General features: G+C 47.2%; 1 non-coding gene across 1 annotated transcript; it reads right to left on the reverse strand.

The window, feature by feature from the left end:
* Positions 1–6,933: 6,933 nt before the first annotated feature.
* Positions 6,934–7,005, reverse strand: trnae-cuc (transfer RNA glutamic acid (anticodon CUC)). Its single transcript has one exon. It is a non-coding gene; the product is annotated as a tRNA-Glu (tRNA).
* Positions 7,006–26,983: the final 19,978 nt, after the last annotated feature.

Raw genomic sequence — 26,983 nt, forward strand, 5'->3', positions numbered from 1 at the left:
GGGGAAGTGTAGAGGAAGTTTTACTCTGTATCTAACCCAATGCAGTCTCTGTCTTGGCAGTGTTTGTTGGGGACAGTGTTGAGGTAGCTTCACTTGCTACTGAAGAGTAGAGGAAGCTTTATTCTGATTGTCATCCCATGCTGTCCTTGTCCTGGGAGGGTTAGATGGCATCTATAATTGAAGTGAATGCAGACTTGGCTGTGGGAGTGGAGGGTACTTGTACCTGAGCACACCCATCTTTGAGATTGCTGTGCTGATCAAGACAATCTCAGACACCTTCATGCACTTTTCCAACCAACCACAGGGTGGTTAAGGATGGGTATAACTGCTGGCATTGCCAGCGATGCCCACACCCCATGCATGAATAAATACTTTCTGTTTGAAAGTTTACATTCACGTTCCAAACTCTCTAATGTATGATTAGTTACATGGAAAATTCTTGTCTGTTTGTAATTTCATTTTAAAACATAGGAATGTGTCAACCATGTAGAAATATAACAAGAAAAACAAATGGAGAATTTAACAGGTAATGAGCAGGACCAGAATGCTGAGTCAGCCTGACCTCCAAGGCTGAGAGAGTTCTCCGAGATGTTGAAGTTACACCAGTGCCTTTTACTCTTGCAGCTTCCCCAAAAGTTTGTCCCTGATGTAAGATCATTCAATGACCCGAAGTACGAACTGTTTTTATCTCCATAACTGGTGCCAGACTTGCTGAGTAATTCCAGCCCTTCTGCTCGACCCTTTTATGGGATTTGAGCTTCCCTAAGTCAGTGTAATGAAGAACTGCAGATGATGGAGATCTGAAACACAAAAATGCGTTAAATGCAGGAGAAACTCAATAGGACTGGCAGCACATGTGGAGAGAGAAGCAGAGTTAGCATTTCAAGTGCTGTGACCCTTCTTCACAACTGTTCTGGACTCAAGCCAGGATATTGTCTTTGTTTCTTTCTCTCTCTCTCCACCAGTGTTGCCAGACTGGCTGAGTTTCTCCAGCAATTTCTGTTATGACACTTTCACAAGGTTGATATTTGTTATCCATCCCTAAGTGCAAGGTGTCTTGCTTGTGCCAATTCAGAGGGCAGTTTAAGAGTCAACCACATTGCTGTCGGTCTGGAGTCACATGTAAGTCAGACCATGCAGGGATGGCAGTTTCCCTCTTGAAAGGACATTGGTGAACATGGGTTTTTAGGACAATTGACGTCAGTGCCATCGATACCATACTGAGACTTACTTTGTGTTCCCCATTGATGATTTGAATTAGTCTCATCTCACCTCTTGCTGTGGTGGGATTTGAACTCATGTTCCCTGGATTACTCATCCTGTGACGTTATGACTACACTGTTGTTTTCCATTCGTTGCTATTTTGTGTTTGTTGTTCACGTCTTTGTCTTCTGATGTTTGGGAAATTGAACCTGTTTAAAAGATTGCTCTAAACTTGTCCCTTTGACCAAGTATTTTGTCACCTGTCTCATCTGTGCTCCGGTCTTGTGATTTTTAAAGGAATTATCATAATGTTCATGTGAAGCACTTTGAGATAGTTAACTGTACCACAGGTATTATTTGAATGCAACTTGTGTCCCTGTCTTAATATCTGAGTGTACAGGATCATATTTTAAATGTAGAAGACAAAAATGAGGATGATTTCTTTTCTTTCTGAGGGTTGTGTGTCTTCTTCAAAAGGCAGTGGATTCAAAATCTTTAAGGCAGAGGTAGATAGGTTCTTGATAACCAAGTGGATGAAAGATTGTCGGGGATGTGTTGGAATGTAGAGTTGCGGTTGAATTCAGATCAGCCATGATCTTATTGAATGCTGCAGCAGGCTCGAAGTGCCGAGTGGCCAACTCCCGCCCATTATATGTTTGTATCAAGCAGTCTGTGTCTCCCCTCTTATAGCTATGAACTGGGTAATTCCTTTCCAATATTGCCCCTTGTAGACAGTTAATTTCACACTGATGGCCCCCTCTTGGGAGCAGGCACATTGTAGCAATTGCAGTATTTCTTGTGTTAATTTTGTTGCTTCTTACTCAGTGTTGCTGAGAATCTTCAAACATAAAACCAAAACACTTCTATTATTATCGCACGAAAAGAAGTGTTAGTTTGGATGTAACATTGTTGAATTAGCCATTCCCATCTTTTCCAGAATTCTGTGTTTAAAGCCCTCGAGTCTGGTTTCCACCCCTGAAACAGTTCTTATCAAGGTGATATTTGACATCCTTTGTCACGGTGACAGGGATGAACATTCCCTCGTCAACCTGCGGACAGCCTTGATCAGAGTTAATGACAGTACTGACCCTCTCTAGCATCACTCTATCCTCTGGGAGGGTATGATTTTAGCGTCATCCGTTCTGATTTGTTTTACCGTAGCTGCTGGTGTTGGCATCTATACTAATGATATCCAACTGTACCTGAACACCACTTCTCTCCCGACTCCTCTGTCATTCATAATTTACCAATAATTTTGCCTGAATGCCTGCCCAATTTCCAGCATTGGATAACCATAAACATTCCCTTAGTTAAATGTTGTGAAGTGTGAAGCCATTGTTTTAGTCCCCAAGTTCGACCTGAGCCCCCGTACCCCCCCCCACCCCCCACCACCCCCACCCCAGTAACTCTGTTGACAGCCTTTATGTCACTTTAAAACTAGGATGGATAGATTCGTGAAGAGTCAGGGGATGAACAGTTGCAGGAAAAGGGCAGGAAAGTGACTGTGGGGAATGCCAGATCACCCAGAATCCTACTGAATGGAGAAGCAGGCTCAACGGGCTGAATGGCATATTCCTGTTCCTTTTTCTGATGGTTCCCGAGCCCTTACCTCTGATCCAGGACACTGACTTCAGTATGTGCCATTACTGAGAGTGCTGATGTTCCCTTGTGTAACATCAACAACTTAACAGTTGCTAAAACCTCTTGTTCCTTTGTTACCTCTGAACACAATAGGCCAATGAGTTCAGGGGAGGCGATGGCCGACTTTATTGTCACCAGACTATTCACCCAGGTAATGTTCTAGGTATTTGTGTTCAAAACCTGCCACGGCAGATGGTGGAATCTGAATTCAATATAAATCCGGAATTAAGAGTCTAATGATGACCTCGTTGTGGTTTGTTCTAAAAACTTATCTGGTTTCCTGCTGTCCGAACCTGGTCTGATCTACATGTGATTCAGATCCACTGTCAGCTGGTTGAATCTTCACTGCACTTTCAATCAAAACCTCCACTTTCACCTCCCTACTTTTATACTCCATTTAAAGGTCAATCTCCCTTTTGCCTTCCCTATTAGTCACTGTGCTCCCAGAAGCAGGATTGTGGTTCAGTTTAAAGTAGGTCCTATATCTCTGATTACATCGATACACAATGCAATGAAGAAAGGTTTAGGTACACTAACCTTCATCAGTTCGGGAATTGAGTATAGATATAGTTATGTTGTAGTTATACAGGACGTTGATGAGGCTGTACCTGGAATATTAGGATCAGTTTTGGTCCCCTTTGTGTTCTGACTTCTGACTTCTTCAACTCTGGGTTTGTGTTGAACTTGATGGGATACTTTGTCCAACTCAGCATGTTTAAACAGTATCTCTCAGAGGGATTCATCTGAAACTTTTCAGGAGGTGAGCTCAACAAGATTGAAGTATTCAAAGTTACTTGGACTCTATTTTAAACTTAGATCAGGACTCGTAGTCAGAGACACATACAGCATGGAAACAGACCCTTTGGTCCAACTTGTCCATGCTGACCTGATATCCTAAAGTAATCTAGTCCCATTTGACAACACCTGACCCAAATCCTGTGAAGTTGTCCCTTTAATATATTTCGCATCTCACCCTACACCCATGCCCTCAAGTTCTGGACTCCCCCATCCCAGGGAAAATAGCTTGTCTATTAACCTGTCCATGCCCCTCATGATTTTGTAACCTCTATTAGGTCACTCCTCTGCCTCTGATGGTCCAGCCTCTCCCTGTAGCTCAAACCCTCCAACCCCCAGCAACATTCCCGTAAATCGTTTCTCACAGAGAAGTCAACGTTTCAATCATGAAGAAGGGTTAATACCCAAACCGCTGACTACTCCACATCCTGGTGCTGCCTGGCTTGCTGCATTCTCCCAACCTCCTGCTTGCCTACTTCGGGTTGCAATATGTAGTGGCTCAGTGTTTACCACTGCAGGCTCACAGTGCCGGGGACCCAGGTTTGATTCCAGCCTTGGGTGGCTGTCTGTGAGGAGTTTTCATATTCTCCCAGTGTCTGCGTGGGTTTTCTCTGGGTGGTCCTGTTTTCTTCCATCGTCCAAAGATGTTCAGGTCATGTGGATTTGTCATGCTTAACTGCCCATAGAGTTAGGTAAATTCGTCAGAGGGAAATGGGTCTGGATGGGTTACTCTTCGGAGGGTCGATGTGGACTTGTTGGGACAAATGGCCTGTTTCCACACTGTAGCTGATCTCATCTGCGCTACTTTTGTCACTAACGGATTGCTGAGTAGACTCGATGGGCCGAATTGCCTAACTTCTGCTCCGATGGTCTTGCGGTCTTACGTTTCTCTGGATCATTTCATTTGGCAATGTGCAGTCCCTGGCTCAATGAGCAGCAGTTTCCAATGAAAACAAAGCTCATATGTTGGTTGAACTCCGACAGTGTGGAAACAGGTCCTTCAGCCCAACACATCTGCACAGATTCTCCGAAGAGTAACCCACTCAGATCCATTTTGCTATCCTCCATAAATTGCACACAGACCCCAAGGGTGGAAGTATTCCGAGTTCCTGGTGCCATGAGGCAGCAGTGCTAACCCTGAGCCACCATGGGGTTGTAGTTGTGGGGGGTTGGGCAGGCAATTGCAGTCCAGCAGAAGACTAAAACAGCCTACCTACTCTCCCAGTGCACCCACTGTCAGAACTGGCAGGAGGTTCAGTCCTGGGGGGTGACTAAAGGCAGCGTTACCGGTGGGATCAGATTGCTGGGAGCGCTGGTGCCCCCGCTGATGCTTCCGCTAGTTGCAGGAAAACATGAACCTCTTCCCACACTCGGGCCAGCTGAAGAGCCTCTCCCCGGTGTGGACACACTGGTGCTTCAGCAGGGCGGAGGAATTGCTGAAGGATTTCCCGCACTCAGGGCAGCAGAAAGGCCTCCCCTCTCCACCCCCCATCCCCCCGTGTGGACCAGCTGGTGCTTCAGCAGTGTGGAGGAGCGGGTAAAGCCCTTAGCACACTCGGGCAGGAGAATGGCATCTCCCCGGTGTGGACGGACTGGTGCATCAGCAGGGCTGAGGAATTGATGAAGGACTTCCTGCACTTAGGCAACTGAACGACCTCTCCCCCATGTGGACCCACCAATGGGATAGCAGGTCGGAGGAAAGTGCAAAGCCCTTTCTGCAGTCGGGGCAGAAGAACGGCTTCTCCTCAGTGTGGACCCACTGGTGTCTCTGCAGATGGGAAGAACTGCTGAAGGCCATTTCGCACTTGGGGCCGGAGAACATCCTTCCCCGGTATGGACCAACTGGTGCGTCAGCAGGGCAGAGGAATCACTGAAGGCCTTCCCACACTCACGGCAGCAGAAGGGCCTCTTCATCTCTGTGGACCCTTTGGTGCTTAAGAACCCTTTCAAATTTCACAATATCTGTCTGATCGGAGGGAGACTAGAATTGTGCACAATATTTCAAAAGTGGTCTAACCAATGTCCTGTACAACCACAACACAACCTTCCAACTCCAATACTCAGTCAGAGGATTGCGAAAGCTTTCAAAACCCACAAAAAACAAACAGGAAAGAATGGAGGGATAAACCGAATTTTTGAGAGTCACCTTGGAAGCATCAATGAGAAATCGGCAGAGAGGGTTTATTGGGGACCCGTTCTCCTTAAATACACTATATACGTATTTCTCTTGTGCTCTTCGTAGTTTCTCTGTGCTGCAGTGTGTAGTGGCTCGTTGAAATAATGTCCTGATGCAGCTTCGTTTGTGGGTGTTGGGATGATTGCTTCTGCAGTTAAGTACTTGGTTTGGGTCTGTTGTTTTTCTGTAGATGCCAGTTTGAAGTTCCCCATTGACTGTTCGCTCTACTGTGACATCAAGTAATGGCACTTTGTTGTTGTTCTCCTCCCCGTCAAACGAGGAGCCCCCCTTAGACCATAGTCTCACGACTTGGAACAGCAATATACAGACTAGTCAAAGGCTTCTACTGAAGGCTAAAACACCTAGTCGAAGATTCACTCCACTCCATTTACTCCATCCAAGAATTCCTGAACACCAAAGACACTGAGATAGAAAAGGATGGATTAATGTTGTCCTTTGACATAACAGCCCTGTTCACATCCATTAACATCAACGTGGCCAAAGAAAACTGAAGACACTACTCGAAGAACCAAAGACACAAACACAGCATCAACTTCATCAGCAAAGATAGCACTGTCAAGCTCGTGGAACTGTGCCTTTCCATCCACTTCATATTCAATAACAAGCCCGACAAACAAATCAACGAAATACGCACGAAACCTCCAGCATCAGGATTCCTCGCAGAAGCAATAATGCAGAGACTCGAACAGACAGCCCTTCCAACGATCCAACCCAAACTTTGGGTCCGCTACAGCGATGACACTTTTGTCATCAAAAACTGAAACAAATTAGAGGAAACCTACAACACCATCAACAATATCCTTACTGGCATAAAATTCACAAAAGAGGAGAACAACAACAAAGTGCCATTTCTAGAAGTCACAGGAGAGCGAACAGTCAATGGTAAATTCAAAACAGCGTCTATCGGAAAACAATGCACGCGAACCAAGAACTTAACCACAGAAGCAATCACCCCGACACATACAAACATATCTGAATCAGGACACTATTTCAACGAGCCACGACACACTGCAGCACCCAGGAACTACGAAGATCAATAAATAACTGTATAGAGCAATTACGAAGAACGGGGAGCCGAGAAACCCCCTGAAAACAGTTTCCCTGACCGGTAATCGAAGCCGGGCCGCGGCGGTGAGAGCGCCGAATCCTAACCACTAGACCACCAGGGAGTTGCAAACACAGCCTGATAGCTCTACTGAAAATTACTTCCCTGCCCGGAAATCGAATCCGGGCCGTGGTCGTTCGAAGGCTTTCACCTGTGTATCCAACAATGTCATTTCTTGTATCCATTGCACCTGATGCAGTCTCCTCGACATTGGGGAGACTTGAGACTCCTCGCAGAGTCAAGTCACAGCGCTTGAGGGAGGATCTCCAGGACACCGGCACCAATCAACCCCATCGCCCTCTGGCCCAACATTTCAAACCCCCTCCCACTCTGCCGAGGACATGCAGGTCCTGGGCCTCCTCCATCGCCGCTCCCTCCCCATTCGATGCCTGGAGGATGAACGTCTAATCTCCCGCTTGGGGTAAATTCAACCCCAGGCCATCAATGTGGACTTCATCAGTTTCCTCATTTCCCCTCCCCCACCTTACCTCAATTGTAGCCTTCCAGCTCAGCGCTGTCCACATGATCTGTCCTACCTGCCAATCTCCCTCCCCACCTATCCGCGCCACCCTCCTCTCTGATCTGTCACCTCCATCCCCACCCCCATTCACCTATTGTACTTTTTGCTACCTTTGGCTCAGCACACCCCAGCCCCAATTTATCTCTCCACCCTGGAGGGATCCTGCCTCTATTCCTGATGAAGGGCTTTTGCCCGGAACGTCGATTTTCCTGCTCTTCGGATGCTTTCTGACCTGCTGTGCTTTTCTAGCACCACTCTGATCTAAGCTCTGGTTTCCAGCATCTGCAGTCCTCATTTTTGCCGACCCAATAAGTGTGCCAATTTCACATCAACAAACTGACACAAGTAGACACAACGTCTGCAGAAACCCTAGCCACATTACTTTACAATAAAGACATCTGGGAAATTATGTCCGGAAAACTCAATCCTCTCAGCATCATGGTAGCCCACAAAACTACCAACACAACTTAAACAGCGGCTCATGAACCTGAAATACCCGATACAAACAACCAGAAAACGAATGTAATTTACAAAATACCATACAAGGAAATATATACATGAAATCTGCCGCACAGTTCTCTGTGGCAAGAAATGCTGGGATGAGATAAGGAAGATTTTTTCAGCCAAAACGAATCGACACTGACTGGACAGCCATTTAAAATCAACGCTGTCAGCCCACGATGGAAGATCCGAAAGGATGTACAGTTTTCTTATTTCCTGAAGATTTACAAAGCTGAGACTGGGTTTTGGTGTTTGTTCCCTTTCCACTCCCAAGAGCCGCAGTGGTTGGGGCGGTGAGTTGGGGAAAGTGAAATGTGCCCATGAGCAGCATGTGGGTCTCTTTCAGCTTCCCCTCCTCTGACAGCGCTGTGACGGGACTCTGATGTTCTCAGGGACATTTACTGACGCGAGACAGTGAAAATATTCTCATTCCTGCAGATTAGGAATTGTACCCATACGCCGGTTTCATGACAATGAGAAAGCTTAATTGGGATGTGTGAAGAAGCTGTGAGCTGCAGTTGAAACAAGTAGGTGGAGTCAGATACGTCATCCATTGCCCCCATGGTTCTGAAGAAATGTTTGCTTTTGTCTGCTTGAGAGACTTTGGACACTGGTGTGGCAGGGAGAATACTGAGATACCGAGTGAGGGAGATTCAGTGCGCTGACTGTGAAAAGTGCTTCAAACCGTTTACTCAGATTGGGGAATTAAAATCACACCCCTCGCAGTGGGAAAGACAATGTCCCCGCTCTGTTTGTAATTTCAAACCCAGAGCAACACAAGGAAAGCTCCACCCAATGGGGAAACCGTGGAAATGTGGGGACTGTGGGAAAGGATTCCCTTTCCCATCAGTGCTGGAAACCCACAGACGGATTCAGAATGGGGTGAGGACGTTCACCTGCTCAGTGTGCAGGAAGGGGTTCAGTCAGAGAGAAGCCATTCACGTGCCCCATGTGCTGGGGAGAGTTCACTCAGTCAGCTGCACTGCCCTCCCACCAGTGGGTCCACACTGGAGAGAGGCTTTTCACCTGCTGTAAGTTCCAAAATGGCTTCATCTGCTCCTCCCACCTGCGGCGGCGCCATCGAGTTCACGTGCCAGCGCAAGGAGATGAAAGGAGCGATGGCCAAGTGCTCCGATCAACCCAGCACTGGGGCGTCCCAGGTTCGAATCCCACTGCGATAGATTGCAGAATTGGAGTTCGGTCAGTAATCTGGACTTCAGAATCTCAGGATGAAACCACGTTTCGGGGGAAAAACACCATCTGATTCACTCATGTCCTTTTTAGTGAAGGAAACTGCCGTTGCGGGAAAGGGTTCACTCAGTCATCCCAGCTGCATGTTTTACCCGGCTGTACCAGGGATCCAGTTACAAACGGACAACTCAGCTGACTAACAAAGAAAGTGGGGTGGGGGGACTGGGTGCACTTTGACCTGGAGGTGTTTTCTTTAAAAACTACTTTTTGTATGCCTATTTCCTGGGGAAATCTGAAGCTGTAACAAAATAGGGTCGGAGTAAAGGTTACCTGAACTTACCGCCCGGCTTAGACACTATGAGGTCCAACAGGTTTTTGTTTTAAAGCTGCTCATTTCTTTCAGCCTCCAGCACGAATGTCATGTCTCAGAAGGACCAGTGCATGAGTAGCTAATATTGTTCCAAACTGTATATTTTTTCAGGACTTCTGGTTCATTGTTTCATTGAAATTGCAAAGTTTACTGGCAACAGTGGGAGGTGTGGGCTGTATTCACTGGAAACAAAGTTTTAAAATCTCACAAACACCAGGGTATATTCTAACAGGTTTATTTGGAAACACTAGGTTTCGAAGTGCTGCTCCTTCTTCAGGTAGCTGTGGTGTAGAATCACAAGACACAGAATATATCGCAAAAACATTAGACTGTCATGCAACATAAGTGACATATTGAAGAAACCGAGATTACTGTTAAATCTTTCATCTTTTAAAATGGGCTGCAGATTTTGGTTCACTAATTTGTACATTCCAGAACTTCTTTTAAGTCACGTTCTCCAGGAAACTTGATGTTTTATAAAAGGAGGTAACACCTCACATCAAACAACGCATGAAAGCTGTGAGGTGAGAGTCTGTCTGTATCCCAATCTTGAGTCAGACTGGTTCTATTTCCAAATATATAATCCTGCAAATGCAAATTCACCCCAAATGTGTGAGTGCATGAATGAGAGAGACAGTGTGTATGTGCGCGTGCAGGCTGGGTAAAGTGTGTGGTGATGGAGTGTAATCATGTGCGAAGATGTATGCGTGGGTGTGAGTGTGGGGGGCGTATTAGTGTGTGTCTGAGAGAGAGCATGTCTGTCGGAAAGGCTCTGCACGAGCGTGTGAATATGTGCGTGTGTGAGAGTGAGACAGAGAGCGCGTAACAGTGAAGTGGGGTTACCTGTCATGTGACATGAACCCATGGTCGCGATTGAGGCCATCCTCCTGGTTTCCGAACTTGGCTATCAGCCTTTGCTGGGCCACTAAAAATGATTAAGCAGTTATACAACACACATTGGAGAGGGCAGGGTGGGACTTGTCTTTCGATTTACAGAAGGTGGGACGTTCTGGGTGCTGGAAACGAAGGAATACACATACTGGAGGACCTTCGGCACAGAGAGATGGAGCTGGAAGCCAGTCTGCAGACACGTTGGGGGATTCACTGTGGAAACAGGCCGTTTGGCCCACCAAGTCCACACTGACCCTCCGAAGAACATACCCCCACCCCCCCGACCCACCCGATAACCCCACAGCTAATCCCTGAATTTAGAACGCCCAATCCACTCTAGCCTGCACAACTTTGGAACATGGGAGAAAACCCGAGCACCCAGAGGAAACCGACGCGGACAGGGGGTGGGGAAGGGTAGGAAAGTGCAAATTCTACACAGTCACTGTGAGGGTGGGATTGAACCCAGGTCCCTGGCGCTGCGAGGAATCCCCTCTCCAGCTCTCGGCAATCAATTGGCTTCTCCCCAATCCTGGTGACACTCCAATCAGTTTGAGGAATTTAATTGGCTTCCATCGAGTTTCGACGGGGCAGGGGTCGTTGTTACTCGGCAGATTCAACGATCCAATGAAGGGCTCGTCTATAGCGAGAACACTGGTCCACATTTCGCTGAAAGATTAAAGTTCTCTCCGCAATTAGAACCCTTGAGTACTCCCACGCAGGCTGCGTGTATTCACGGGGATTCTCAATGCATGTTGATATTTGAAATCATTTCCTGCAGACAAACATTACCCCTCCTGGATTCAAACACTGCTGATATTCAGGCCCTGACTAAATTTCTTGTCCATGCCTGAAAAGCAAATCCTCCTCTGCTAATAACTTGAGAAAACAGATCACTGCTGTCAGTGCAAGGCAGAAAATAGGATGAGAGAATTTTGGTTTGCACAGAACAGCCTTCTCTTTCTTCTACCCGAAATCTCTGTCTCTCAATTCCTAAATCTTTCAATGTATTCCAACCCAAATTCATCCTTCCATCCTCCTGCCTTTGCCCAGCTCCCCTCTCCTGAAAGTGCTGACCCTCTGTTCAGTTTCTCAGCCATATCTCGCCATCCTCAGTATATAGCCCACATCGTTATTTAGTTTTTAAAACAGAAAGGCAGTGGTTTGCTGATGCCAGGATGTGAGGGTGACTGCACTCACACAGTGTTCCAGACTCGTCTCTCGTGTCATTCAGAAAAGTCTGCACTGCACATGTGCAGAGAAGGGGATGCTGGGAGTGGGTGGGATGCATTCTCACCTCCCCATCCAATCATTCCCATAGCGTCCCATGTCCATTCCCTCACCGCCACCCATAGCATCCCCTGTCCATTCTCTCTCTCTACCCTTACCTACCAGTCCCTTCTCTCTCTCCCACACATGCCACTCTCCCCACTCCGTCCATTCTATCTCTGCACCCTCTGCCCTCTGTCCTGTCCCTCATCCACCCTCTGTCCCCATCCATTCCCTTTTTCGCTCCACCCTCTGCCTTCCCCAATCCAGTCCCTTCCCTTACACTCATTTTCTCTCACCTCCCACACGCTGCCCCATCCATTCCTTCTCTCCCCCATCTTCTCCCGCCATTAATTGTTGCTCTCTTTCTCCACCCTCTTCCCCGTCCATTCTCACCCAACCTTTGCCCTGTCCATTCTGTCCCCACCCAATGCCGCCCGTCCATTCTCTCCCCTCCCACTGCCCCGACCATTATCTCCCCATCCACTGCCCCGTCCATTATCTCCCCATCCACTGCCCCGTCCATTATCTCCCCATCCACTGCTCCCCGTCTATTCTCTCTCCACCCACTGCCCCGTCCATTCTCTCCCCACCCACTGCCCACTGTCCACTCTGTCCCGATCTACTGCTCCCCGTCCATTCTCTCCCACCCACTGCTCCCCGTCCATTCTCTCCCACCCACTGTGCCCCGTCCATTCTCTTCCGACCCACTACCCCCCGTCCATTCTCTCCCACCCACTGCTCCCCGTCCATTCTCTCCCCTCCCTCTGCCCCGTCCATTCTCACCCCAACCTTTGCCCCGTCCATTCTGTCCCCACCCACTGCCGCCCGTCCATTCTCTCCCCACCCACTGCCCCGTCCATTCTCCCCCACTCACTGATCCCCGACCTTTCTCTCCCCGCCACTGTCCCCGTCCATTCTCTTCCCACTCATTGATCCCCGTCCATTCTCTCCCCACCCACTGCTCCCCGTCCAATCTCTCCCCACCCACTGCCCCTTCCATTCTCTCCCCACCCATTGACCCTGTCCATTCTCTCCCCACCCACTGCCCCTGTCCATTCTGTCCTGATCCACTGCTCACCATCCAATCTCTCTCCACCCACTGCCCCCATGAATTCTCTCCCCACCCACTGCCCCCGTCCATTCTCTCCGCACCCAAGGCCCCATCCATTCTCTCCCCACCTACTGCCCCATCCATTCTCTCCCCACCCACTGCCCCGTCCATTCTCTCCTCACCCAATGCCCCCACGAATTCTCTCCCCACCCACTGCCCCCATGAATTCTCTCCCACCCACTGCCCCCGTCCATTCTCTCCCCACCCACTGCTCCGTCCATTCTCTCCCCACCACAGGCCTCCGTCCATCCTCTCTCCACCCACTGCCCCGTCCATTCTCTCTCCCCACACTCTGCAACCAATTTCTTTCACTTCACACTCTACAACTCCGCATTCTCTCTCTCCTCCCCAATCCTCTTCACCACATTCTCTCTCTCTGCTCCCACCCTGTGTCCCCCCATGTATTCTCTACCAACAATGCTCTGCTCTCCTTCCCATTTTCTCTCTTTGTCTTCCCCCAGTCTCTGCGACCCCCGTCCAATCTCACTCTGAGTACCCTGCCCCCGTCCTTTCTCGTGCCTCGAGCCCTCTTTGATCCCTGTATCAAACCCTTCTAATGATAGAGAGAGAATGGATGTTGATGGCGACCTGGGGTGGGGGTGGGGAAGGGAAACGTGAGAAATGGCTGACCTTTAACATTGAGAATAGCTAAGATCATGCACTCAGAAACATCAGTAATGAATTAAAGCATATTCAACTGTTTAAAAAAAGCTGCAGACATCTTTCTGAAACTTGCATTGAAATCTGCGCAGTTAGGCCACAGTTGAGGACAGTCTGTAATCTTGGAATGGTCTATTCCTAGTCTTGTGAAATTGGTTCAGAATATGTAGAAATACAGTCATAGATTTGCAGAGAACAGGAACAAACCTTTTGGTCCACGCCGACAAAATTTCCTAAATTAACCTAGTGATCCATTTGTCAGCATGTGACCCATATCTCTCTCAGCCCTTCCTATTCATACCTCCATCCAGATGCCTTTTAAAGATTGTAATTCTACCAGCCTCGGCAACTGCCGCTAGCAGCTCATTCCAAACAGATGCCACTCTCTGCGTGAAAAAGTTACCCTGTTCGGTCCTTTTAAACCTTTTCCCTCTCAGCCTAAACAACTCTAGTTTTGGACTTCCCCCAGCCTGGGGAATAGAGAGATAAAAGTTGAGCTGCCAGACAAAATCATAGAGTCACAGAGATGTCCAGCATGGAAACAGACCCTTCGGTCCAACCCATCCATGCCGACCAGATATCACAACCCAATCTAGTCCCACCTGCCAGCACTCAGCCCATATCCCTCCAAACCCTTCCTATTCATATACCCATCCAAATGCCTCTTAAATGTGGCAATTATACCAGCCTCCACCATTTCCTCTGGCAGCTCATTCCATACACGTACCACCCTCTGCGTGAAACAGTTGCTCCTTAGGTCTCATTTCTATCTTTCCCCTCTCACCCTAAACCTATGCCCTCTAGTTCTGGACTCCCAGATCCGAGAGAAAAGCCTTTGCCTATTTATCATATCCATGCCCCTCATAATTCTGTAAACCTCTATATGTTCACCCCTCAGCCTCTGACGCTCCAGGGAAAACAGCCCCAGACTGTTCAGCCTCTCCCTCTAGCTCAGATCCTCCAACTCTGGCAAAATCTTTGCAAATCTTTTCTGAACTCTTTCAAGTTTCACAACATCTTTCCGATAGAAAGGAGACCAGAATTACACGCAATAGTCCAACAGTGGCCTAACCAATGTCCTGTACAGCCGCAACATGATTTCCCAACTCCTGTACTTAATACTCTGACCAATAAAGGAAAGCATACCAAATGCATTCTCCACTATCCTATCTACCTGCGACTCCACTTTCAAGGAGCTATGAACCTGCAGTCCAAGGTCTCTTTGTTCAGCAACACTCCCTCGGACCTTCCCATTAATTATATAAGTCCTGCTAAGATTTGCTTTCCCAAAATGCAGCCCCTCACATTTATCTGAATTAAACTCCATCTGCCACTTCTCAGCCCCTTGGCCCATCTGGTCCAGATCCTGTTGTAATCTGAGGGAACCCTCTTCGCTGTCCACTACACCTCCAATTTTGGTGTCATCTGCAAACTTACTAACTGTACCTTTTATGCTCGCATCCAAATCATTCATGTAAATGACAAAAAGTAGAGGGCCCAACACTGATCCTTGTGGCACTCCACTGGTCACAGGCCTACAGTCTGAAAAACAACCCTCCACCACCACCCTCTGTCTTCTACCTTTGAGCCAGTTCTGTATCCAAATGGCTAGTTTTCCCTGAGATCTAACCTTGCTAATCAGTCTCCCATGGGGAACCTTGTTGAACGCCTTCTGAAGGGCATATCGATCACATCTACTGCTCTGCCCTCATCAATCTTCTTTGTTACTTCTTCAAAAAACTCAATCAAGTTTCTGAGACATGAATTCCTACGCACAAAGCCATGTTGACTATCTCTAATCAGCCCTTACCTTTCCAAATACATGTACATCCTGCCCCTCAGGATTCCCTCCAACAACTTGCCCACCACCGTGGTCAAGCTCACCAGTCTGTAGTTACCTGGATTGTCTTTATTGTCCTTCTTAAACAGTGGCACCTCGTTTGCCAACACCCAGTCTTCCAGCACTTCACCTGTGACTATTGATGATACAAATAACTCAGCAAGAGGCCTAGCAATCACTTCTCTAGCGTCCCACAGAGTTCTCGGGTACACCTGATCAGGTTCTGGGGATTTATCCACCTTTAACCGTTTCAAGACATTCAGCACTTCTTCCTCTGTAATCTGAACATTTTGCAAGATGTCACCATCTATTTCCCTACACTCTATATCTTCCATATCCTTTTCCACAGTAAATACTGATGCAAAATATTCATTTAGTATCTCCCCCACTTCCTGTCGCTGCACACAAAGGCAGCCTTTCTGATTTTTGAGGTGCCCTATTCTCTGCCTAGTTACCCTTTTGTCCTGAATATATTTTTAAAAACCCTTTGGATTCTCCTTAATTCTATTTGCCAAAGCTACCTCATGCCCCCGTTTTGCCCTCTTGACTTCCCTCTTAAGTATACACCTATTTCCTTTACACTCTTCTAAGGATTCACTCGATCTATCCTGTCTATACCTGACATATGCTTCCTTCTTTTTCTTAACCACACCCTCAATTTCTTTAGTCATCCAGCATTGCCTTTTTCCTACCAGCCTTCCCTTTCACCCTGACAGGAATATACTTTCTCTCGATTCTTGTTATCTCAATTCTCAAGGCTTCCCATTTTCCAGCATTCCCTTTACCTGCGAACATCTGCCTCCAATCAGCTTTCGAAAGTTCTTGCCTAATATCGTAAAAATTGTCCTTTCTCCAATTTAGAACTTCAACTTTTAGATCTGGTCTATCCTTTTCCATCTCAGGTGTACCCGTCTCAGAGCGATCTCTTCCCTCACTTTTTTCCCTTGGTCCCACCCTCCCCACCTTATTAATTTAACTCCTCCCAAGCAGTTCTAGCAAATTTCCCTGCCAGTATTTTAGCCGCCTTCCAATTTAGGTGCAATCCGTCCTTCTTCTACAGGTCACTTCTACCCCAAAAGAGATCCCAAAGATCCAAAAATGTCAATCCTTCTCCCACACACCAGCTTCTCAGCCATGCATTCATCTGCTCTATCCTCCTATTCCTGCCATCACTAGCTCGTAGAAATCCAGATATTACTACCCTTAAGGACCTCCTTTTTAAATTTCTGCCTAACTCCCTGGAATCTCCCTTCAGAGTCTCAACCTTTTCCCTTCCAATGCCGTTGGTTCCAATGTGGACAATGACCTCCTGCTGGCCCCTCTTCCCCGTGAGAACATTCTGCACCCTCTCTGAGACTTCCTTGATCCTGGCACCAGGGAAACAACACACGATTCTGCTTTTTCTCTGCTGGCCACAGAAACGTCTGTCTGTACCTCTGACTACAGAATCCCCTAACACAATTTGTTCCTGGAATGTGAGCATCACATCATCATGCCTTATTTCCCCTGGAAACTTGACTGTTAACAATGCAGATATGAATATTGGGTGAGGACAAGATGAGATTGAGTAGCAAGGCCTACTGTGGTAAAACATATTGTACTGGCTTAAATTGTACCTTGACAAGACAGAAACTTTGGGAGGAGAACAAAAATTGGAATTTCTTCTTAAATGCTGATGATCCCATTTATATCTCTCAAAAGGAGATTGTTTCGTCGATCAAATTTGTAATGGCTCTTTTATTGAATTATTTACCTGTATTGAATTATATATCTGGAATCATTTCCTTTTCAAGAATTTTGCAATTATCGTTGCCTTTTACTGGCTCCATCACCTCTTCAAGATCATTCCAAATCGTATTAACTTGCTTGTTTTCTTAAAAATGGAACCATCTCACCCCTAGCCCAACCCCTTTTTAAAAAGCGGCTGCACTATTTCCAATCTGGTCATGCTTTCTAAATATTACCATGTAATTTTAATTATGACCATGTCTCTTTAGATTTCAATATATCTTTTCAAACGTAAAAATATCCATAAATGTACATAAACATGTAGTTAAGCCCTTTAAAGGTGTTATGTTCCACGAAGTGCAATCTTCCCCCTCGATAATGTATATTTACTCCTTTAGATATGACTATGTCTCTTAAAGGGATATTTCGGATTAAAAATAGGGCAGTACCTCTTCGAACCACATCCCTATGAAATATACTCATGTCTGTTTAAATCTCTTTATTTGCAGAAATAGCCCGTTAAAATGTCCATGTCCCTTTAAAATGCAGATTTCCCCAATTTGATATGATGATGTATCGTTATATGTCGGAATATCTCTTTAAATTGAGCCGTGAGCTTTCCCAATGTAGACAGGGCTCCTCGAAACGTGGCAGTGTCCCCCCTGCAGCTGCAGAGCGAGACAGGAGAGTTTGTTTTTGTGAATGAGCAGTTGTAGCGCGAGGTGGCTGTTACTTGGTGACGGTGAGGCTTCCCGGCCCCGCCCATCCCCCCTGAGCTGACGTCACGCGGGGGTGAAGGCGGTTGGGAGGAGAAGTCGCTCGAGCGGGGAAGGGGCGGCCGTTAGGAAAATGGCGCCGTGCGGCCCAGGGCAGACACACGTCACTGGGCACTGCCGCCTTCCTGGCGCAGCTGCTGTGTCACAGCCACACCGCCCGGCTGTACAGCAGGCAGGAGCCGGTGACCATTCTGGAGGCGGATGGGGTTAAGGGCCTGTTTGGGAACCCGTCGGCCGCCTGGGTGGTGGAGTTCTACTGGTCGTGGGGCGGCCCCTGTGTCAACTCTGGGGCCACCTGGAAGGTACTGGGCCCGGGAGGTGAAAGGTGAGGCAGGTTGGGGGGGACGGAGGGGAAGGAATGTGGGGCCTGTTCTGTCATAGTGACATTATACACTCACTTTCCATCTGCTTTGACTGGCGCTTGTGCTTTTTAGGGTCACTTTTTAAATCCTTGTGCTTTTTACCTTTGCGGACTAAAATAATTTATAGATTAGGGTGTAGGTTAGGGAGGATTGGCTGTACTATATTACCCATAGTGCCCGGGAATTTGCAGGTTAGTGTGGATTGGCCATGGGAAATACGGAGTAAGGGGGTGGGTATGAGTGGGATGCTCTTCAGAGGGCCAGTGTGAATAGATGGGCTGAATGGCCTGCTTCCACATTCTTGGGATTCTATGACATTCCGACCCACAAAGGAGTATTTTATCTGCATTTATCCTGTCAAGCTACTTTCAGAATTCTACTGGTTTCAATAAGATCACTTCTGGTTCATGGAGGTGTACAACAGAGAAACAGACCCTTCGATCCAACTCACCCATGCTGACCAGGATTCCAAACTAAACTCGTCCGACTTTCGTGCATTTGGCCCATACCCCTCTAAAACCTTTCTCTCCGTGCACCCATCCAAATGTTGTTTAAACGTTGGAACTGCACCTGCATCAACCACTTCCTCAGCGAGTTCATTCCACACAAATACCACCCTCTGTCAAAGGTTGCCCTCAGGTTCATTGTAAATCTCTCTCCTCTAACCTTATAAAAAAGCCCCCTTGTTTTGAACTCCCCTACGCTAAGGAAGAGCCCGTTGCTATTCACCTTACCTCCGCCCCTCATCATTTTATAACTCTCAATAAAGTGGAGAAGAGGTCCCAGTCTCTCCTGAAACTCAAACCCTCCAGTCTTGTCAACCTCCTGGTAATCTTTACCAAACCCTGTTACCCCTATACTTCCTATTACCGGACCACCAGAACTGTACTCAGTACTCAAAACGGCCTCAACAACATCCTGTACTGTACTCAGTACTCAAAATGGCCTCGACAACATCCTGTCCAACCTCCACATGATGTTCCAACTCCGAAACTAAACGGTGTGAACCATGAAGGCAAGTGTGCTGAATTTACCAGAGATGCAAAGAACCAAGCACCTGAAGTCTTTGTGTTCACATAGTCTACTATGACACACTACTTATTGTTATCCACTAACGGTCTCCATTTACCCTCCCACACAGATCGTTATTCACTCCTTTGTCCCTCCTATTGTTCTCACTCTGAGCTGGCGGGAACGAGAGCAATGTACACTGGAGACTCTGAGCCAGCTGAAACTTGCTCAGTGTGAAATACATTCCACTTTGCTCCAAGAATTGCAAGCAGCAAAGAGTTTCCAGAACATCTGCTTGTCATTCACGTCCGAACAGGCGTGGCAAATTACTGCAGGGAACGGACGAAATCGCAAAGCATGCGTTTGAACTTTATCAGCTCATTGACATCGCGACTCAGTTCATAGGAAACCGACGAAGAACAGGAGAAGACCACTCACACCTCCAAAAGCATGTTATTTGAACCGTGTGAGTTTCCCCCGTGCATGGGTACGTGCAACATACAGAACAGAACCATTGTAAAGGAAAGCTGCCCAAGGAGACATTACACAACAGCAGAGGTGGATTTTGAACTTTTGACCGCTGGGCTATGGGCCCAGCAAGCTCCCGCTACGCCACTCTGCTCTGTTAAGTGCCGCCTTTTCCACAGGTCCCTTCAGTCTTTCATCTGGCGCGTGGCATGCACGTTCGAGATTGATGTCAAAGATCTCCACTGCTGTCGTCTTTTTGGTGTTGCGCAGACGTATGGAGGCTGTGTAAATATAAACTTTTTTCTAACTTCCCACATTCTGTTGGTCGAACTGAGATTTCACTCTGAATCACAACATTTGTCACAGCGCAGACGGAGGCTATGCGGCCCACCTTCGCTCTGCTGATTCTGCACCGTAAGTAAACGTTTGTCTCTATTCGTATCATTTTCTTGCTTTCTCCGTGTAATTCTCCACATTGTTATTTTAAACATGACCCCCGAATTCCCTATTGCGTCTCTTAAATCTGCCTCTTTGTCAATGTCAGACAGGGATTTGCTGACCCTAATGACTCCCTGTACGAAAGCATTCTTCCTAATACCACTTTTAGTTCTTTTCATCATGACTTTAAAACATTGTCGAATCGTGGCCGATCCTTTCAGGCGTGGGAACATTTTGACTACATTGCTTTCTCTGTCTGGACCCCGCATGACTTGGAAAACTTCAATCAGGCCAGATTTCAAATTTCAGTTCTCCGAGGAGAGCTGTTCGAATTTTCCAATCAACCCGCATCACTGACAATCCTCAAACAGCGCCACTACTCACGACAACCTGTTCAACGCTATCTCCAATCATTTCACTTCCCTACCAACATTCTGGCCTATTCGTACTCCAGGGAGCCCAACCTCGTTTTGCGAAGGTGCTTTTTGAGAAAACTAATCAGGCGCTTTTTCGCAAATCATGATATGCGGGCTTGTCTGGGATTTGAACCCGGGATCTCGCACAATTCTGCGTAGAAGAAGGCCCAAAACACGAATTATACGCCTAGACCAACGAACCAATCACCGGGCACGTATGTACACCGCGCCCAACCTCTTGAACCCACTGAGTCTTGCTCTGTGTGAAATTTATTTGACATTGCTCTCAGAATTGCAAGCGACAAAGAGTTTCCAGAACAGTTGTTTCTTATTCTGTCTCCCGGCTGCTGTTTGTCCCGTCCCCAGGAACCAGGCTCTCTCCACTGGCAGATAATTCAACCGTTTTGTTTCTAAACCTTTCTCTGACACTGGAGTGACCAGTGACAAGCATTGCCCTCCTCAACATAGGGTACACGAAACAGGAGAAGACCTCGCAGACCTCCACGGGTGTGTCATTTCAACTGCGCACATTGGTCCACTACATCAATGTGTCATATTTATGTCAAAGTCTTTTGGGAAGCAGATGAGAAGGCAAGGTGCAGGACAGACCACCGTTAGATGGGAATGCTGCTAAAGACGACATTGAGCGAATAGGAGAGATGGTTTCCCATCTGGGTTATGCTCCCATCACGCACCCACAGACATATCGTGCAAATATAAACTCTGTCTAAATTCCCACATTGTTTTTTCGAACCGTGATTTCGCTCAGAATCTCACAATTTTAACACTCGCAACGTTCACACTTTAACAAAGTGCTCATAGATATACTTTGCAAACACCTGGAAACATTCTTCCAAACGAACCTGGGGAATTTCGGTTTGAGGGCTCTTGAACTTTAAGTGGAAGAACGGGAAGTTTGTTTCGAGGCTGTGCAACGTGGAGATGTATTCCCCATGTTAACTGGTAGTGGTTGGCCATCTCAGTGCTTCCCGATGCGGGGTTGCCCTGAACCACAGGGAGGTTTCTTTGATAAACTGTCCCTGAGCTTCTGGTTGCCTGTCACTTTAACACGCCACCCTGTTCCCTGGCCAACATCTCTGTCTCAGGCATGCAGCAGTGTTCCAGCAAAGCTCAGCTCCAGGTGGAAGAACAACGCCTCATTTTCCCCTTGAAGACCCTATAGCCCTCCGGTCTTCAATATTGAATTCCATGACTTTAGGGCCTGAAATCTGCCATGTCCTATTCTCTCCTATTCACTCAATGTCGTCTTGAGCAGCTTTCCCGCATAAGGGCGCTCTGTTCTGCACCTTGCCTTCTCACCTGCTTCCCAAAAATCTTTGACATAATATTTCACATTGATATTCTGGCCCGACGTGCATAGTTGCGGTGACACCCTCGTGGAGGTCTGAGTGGTCTTCTCCTGTTCTCTGTACCCTATGTTGAGGAGGGCAATGCTTGTCACTGGCAACCTTGGTGTCAGAAAAATGTTTAGAAACAAAATAGTTTAATTAACTGCCAGAGGAGAGAGCCCGGTGTCTGGGGACGGGATAAACAGCAGCAGGGAGACAGAATGAGAAGCAGCTGTTCTGGAAACTCTCTGCCGCTTGCAATTCTTAGAGCAGTGTCAAATGTATTTCACACTGAACAAGTCTCAGTTAGTTCAAGAGGTGTGGCGGGTGGGTGCATGCCCGCTTTCTGGCTCGTTGGTCTAGGGGTATAAATCTCGCTTTGGGTCTTCTACTGCGCAGACTTGCCAGAGATGCGGTGTTTGAGGAATGTCAGCAATGAAGCTAGATTGGAAAATTGGGACAGCTCTACACGGAGAATGGACGCTTTGCAAGTCATGAGGGACCTAGAAACAGAGAATAATGTTGTGAAAATGCTCCCACGCCTGAAAGGATCCACAATGATTCTGCAGAGTTTTAAAGTCACGAAGAAAAGAAGTAAAAGTGACATTAGGAAGAACGTTTCCATACAGGGAATCGTTAATGTCAGTAAATCCCTGCCTGACAGTGACAAAGAGGAAGATTCATTGGACACAGAAGGGAATTCGGTGGTCATGTTCAGGTGTGCAGATTTACACAGGGAAGGCAATAGAATGATACGAATTGAGACACACGTTTACTTACGGCGAATAACCAGCAGAGCGAAGGTGGGCCGCATGGCCTCCCTCTGCGCTGTGACACGTTGTGGTTCAGAGTGAAATCACAGTTCGACCAACAGATTGTGGGAATTTAGAACACCGTTTATATTTAGACAGCCTCTATGTGTCTGCACAACAGCATATTACACGACAGCAGTGGAGGTCTTTGACATCAGTCTCAAACGTGCCTGCCACACGCCAGACGAAAGGTTGAAGGGATCTGTGCAAAACACTCCGTGCGGGAAAGTAGAGTGGGTTCATGTCACTCGATCGAAACTATCGTCTGCTATTGCTTCGCTTTGTAACGGTACTCTGTTCTGTATCTTGCCTTTGCCTCTGCTTCCCAACTCTTCGAGTACCTGAACTGAATTTGTCACTAAACACTGGCCCAATTTGCACAACTGAGGGGAAGTGCTTGTGGAGAGTTGAGTTGTTTCCCGACAGTCTGCTCTGAACTGTATCCTAACACCTCTTCTCTGAAATCGGAATGAGCTGGTGAAGTTGAAACAATTCGAATTCAAATCCCTACCGTGTGGAAACAGGCCCTCCTCTTCAAGAAGTCCGTATCAACCCTCCGAAGAGTAACCCGCCCATACCCGACATTTCCTTCTGACTGATGCGCCTAACCGGATCTCTGGGCATGGTCAATCCATCTAACCTGCATATCTTTCGACTGTGGAAGGAAACAGGAGCAGGAAACCCACGCAGAGATTGAACAAACTACACTCGAACAAACTGCACACGGGTAGGATCGAATTCAGGTCCCGTTATGAGACAGCAGGGTTAACCACTGAGCCGCAGGGTCACATTATTTGCGGTCGTATTCATTCCCTGCAATAATTCCCCACTCTGGTTCAGACGTGAATGACAGGACGATCAGCATTTCGAAAGCAGCATCACCACACAGACCCAGTTCCCATGATGAGGACACATATCACCGATTGGGAATCATCTCGGAGAGATACAAGTGACAGAGAGTCACATGGAAATGATGGACTGAACGGCTTCAGGCTGCGGCGGAATGACGTCACGCGCTGATGCCGTCCCTCTCCCTGTCTCTGGGACAGAGCGGCTGAGGGAGAAACAATGGCTCATTTTCAACTTCATCTGGGACAGTTGGGGCTCAGATATTCACTGCTGCCCGTTCGCAGCAAAGAAACAGACGCCCGTGTTAGAAAGGTCTTTCTGCAGGATTGCTGTGTGAAGACGAATTCTGAACGCCAAGCAAGCTGCACACAAATACACTCATATGAATTTACCTGAGGGAACAGTTTCTGGTGTCCATTTCTCTCTGTCCCGCCATCACAGCATCTTTCTGTTTCTTTGATTACAGACCTTTGTAATGTAGTTAAAACTTGCCAATTTCCTACGCATTAGTGGAACTGACGTCTCCCATCCAAAGTGATAGAGAGAGAGCAGAAGATTGGATGGGCTCTGCCCTCCCCAGAACAGTTTGCAAGTAGAAACAAAATGGTTTAATTATCCACCAGTGGAGAGAGTCCGGTTCCTGGGAACGGGACAAACAGCAGCGTCCTGGGCGCAGGGAGACAGAATGAGAAGCAAATGTTGTGGAATCTCTTTGCTGTTTGCATTTCTTGGAGCAATGTCAAATGTATTTCACACTGAGCAAGTCTCAACTGCTTCAGGGGAGGGCGCTTGGGGTGTCAGGGGTCAGGGCAGAGACGGAATTCAACGCCATTGGCTCGCTGGTCTAGCAGTGCGAATTTCGCTTTGGGTCTTCAGCTACACGCTCGGGCGAGAGATGCTGGGTTGGAATCCCGAACGAGCCCTCATTTCTTAAATTGCCTTGTGCAAAATTTCTCAATGAAACGAGATCAGACTGTCTGAAGGAAGGATGGGGCAGAGCTCCAATTGCAGTGAGCTATGCGAAGGGATCGTTTGTGAAAAGTGGAGTCAAGAATTGTAGATTGTTCGCCCGCGCAATCCGAATCATCCAGCTGCATGACTGTTCAGTTCTGAGTGCGAAATTTCAGGAAGCGGGAAGTGAAGTGATTGGAGACAGTGCTGAACAGGTTGAAGTGAATGGTGCCGTGCATGAGGAATGACAGCAGTGAAGGTAGATTGGAAAGTTGGGAGCTTTTGTTGAACGGAAGGCTGAACGTTGGCCTTATTGATGTTTTCCAAGTCATCAGGGGTCTAGACAGAGGAAGTAATGAAGTAAAAATGCTCCCATGAATGAAAGGATCGAGAACCTTTTGGCAGAGATTTAAAGTCATTAGGAAAAGTAAAAGTGACATTAGGAAGAATGTTTTCGCACAGGGATTAGGGTCAGTAAATCCCTGTTTGACAGTGACAAAGAGGCAGATTCAATGGACACAAAAGGGAATTCAATGGTCATGTTCAATGTAACAATGTGCAGATTTACAGGGAGAGTGCGACAGAATGATACACACAGAGACACTTATTTATATATTGTCTCGAGCCAGCAGAGCTAAGGTGGGCTGCACGGCCTCAGTCTGCGCTGTCACGCATTTTGTGATTCTCAGTGAAATCGGAGTTGGACCAACAGCATGTGGGAAATTTGACAACGGATATATTCTGCCCAACAGGATACTCCATCACAGCAATGAAGGTGTTTTGACATCATTCTCGAAGGTACATGCCACAATGCAGATTCAAAACCGAGTATTCCTTTGAATCACTGAGTCATTTGTTTACAGTTATTCAGTTGAGGTGAGCGGAGTTGCGCATTGGGAGCCACTCCAGCTGATAGGTCAAAGCCGTTTTATCCTGTGTGATAGTCCCACCAGCACTCCAACTTGCTGCGCTTCCAGTCAGTAGATGCAAATAAATGTTCCATTCTGATATACAGACCACGGTGACCCAGCTGTGGTGACAAGCTTGTGCTGAGCGCTCTTCTCCTGTTCTCTGTCGGGCTGCTATGATACGAATCATCAAATCTCTCTTCTCCGAGATAGGAATAAACTGGTGAAGGTGAAACACATCAGTTGCGGTGTGTTCCATGCGCAGGAGGCCCTGCAGTAATTCCCCACGCTGTTTCACACAGCAAAATCCTCTCGGTGAATTTCGCTTGGCAAAAAACGATTGAACCAAATCAGTGTCCGCGACTGGATTTTACTGACACCGTTTATAAAATTCAGGCTCACCGTTAATGTGGAGAGGGGCCGTCAGACTGTAGTTTCCGCTCCTTCTGTTGGATAAAAATAATTTTAACTGTGTCCAGTGAGAGGAAAGAATTTGCTGTTGGTGGGAAACATTTCTATCTGAACTCGCTGTCACTCTCCTGATAGATTGAAACAGAAAGCTGGGAGTCTCTAGATTATGTTGTAAAAATATCGGAATAATGTTATCCATATCCGTGCTGTCACCAACTGAACGAAGTGGCTGCCCACAGGGAGGCGGCAGTGTGTTTTAAACCCCTGATAGAACAGTTCATATTTTACTTCTCACACTGGGGAAAGCTGAGCATTTACCCAAACAATGGGCACAGCACCTCCCTGACACAGTATTCACAAGTCAAACTGACAGCAAAGCTTCATGTGTGATCGAAAGTGTCTGGGTAGCAGACTTGGCTCAACACACACCCGCGAGCATGCTCCTTTCTTGAGGTATCATTAACTGCAGTGAGCCGGACGTGATTCGAACACGTAATTTTTGGAGCTCGAACCAGATGCGCTACCGTTGCGCCACAAGCCTACAGAGAGCTGTGCGTTTCTATTCGTGGTTAAGGGAACTGATCGCACTGCAATGATTTTACGTTAAGAGGAACAACGGAGATCAACAGTTCATGTCTGTTCTATCTCTCCCCCCTCTCCCTCTGTCTATCGAAACAATTTCCAACTCTCTCTCAATAAATAACTGAAAGAATTGCGGATGCTGTATATCAGAAACAAAAAAAAACAGGAATTGCCGGTGACCCTTCCATAGAACTGATGGTGATCGGGAAAATGTCGGTTTATATGGGAAAGATATTGTGGGAGGAAGGCGGACGCAGTAAATAATAGATCAGGACAGAGCCCAAAGCGAGGGAAGAATTTTTGGACAGGAAAGGGAGTTGATAACAATCTGCGTGGGAGGGTGAACAACAGTAAATGGAGACTGTCCGTAGCTAAGAATACGTAGTGTGTAATGACAGACTATGTGATAACAAGGCTTGGTGTGTGTGGAAGGGACGAGGATACTATGGAGTTCAGGCCCTAGATTTATTGAATTCGATATTGGGACCGAAAGGATGTATGGTCCCCAAGTGCAATATTTGGTGCTCTTCGTTCTGCTGGTGCTGAGCTTCGCTGGAACACTACAGCAAACCTGAGACAGAGAGGTTGGCCAGGGAACAGGGGAGGGTGTGGAATTGGCAGGAAACTG

The sequence above is a fragment of the Chiloscyllium punctatum genome, chromosome 36 (assembly GCF_047496795.1).
Source record: "Chiloscyllium punctatum isolate Juve2018m chromosome 36, sChiPun1.3, whole genome shotgun sequence".
Classification (NCBI taxonomy): Eukaryota; Metazoa; Chordata; class Chondrichthyes; order Orectolobiformes; family Hemiscylliidae; genus Chiloscyllium; species Chiloscyllium punctatum.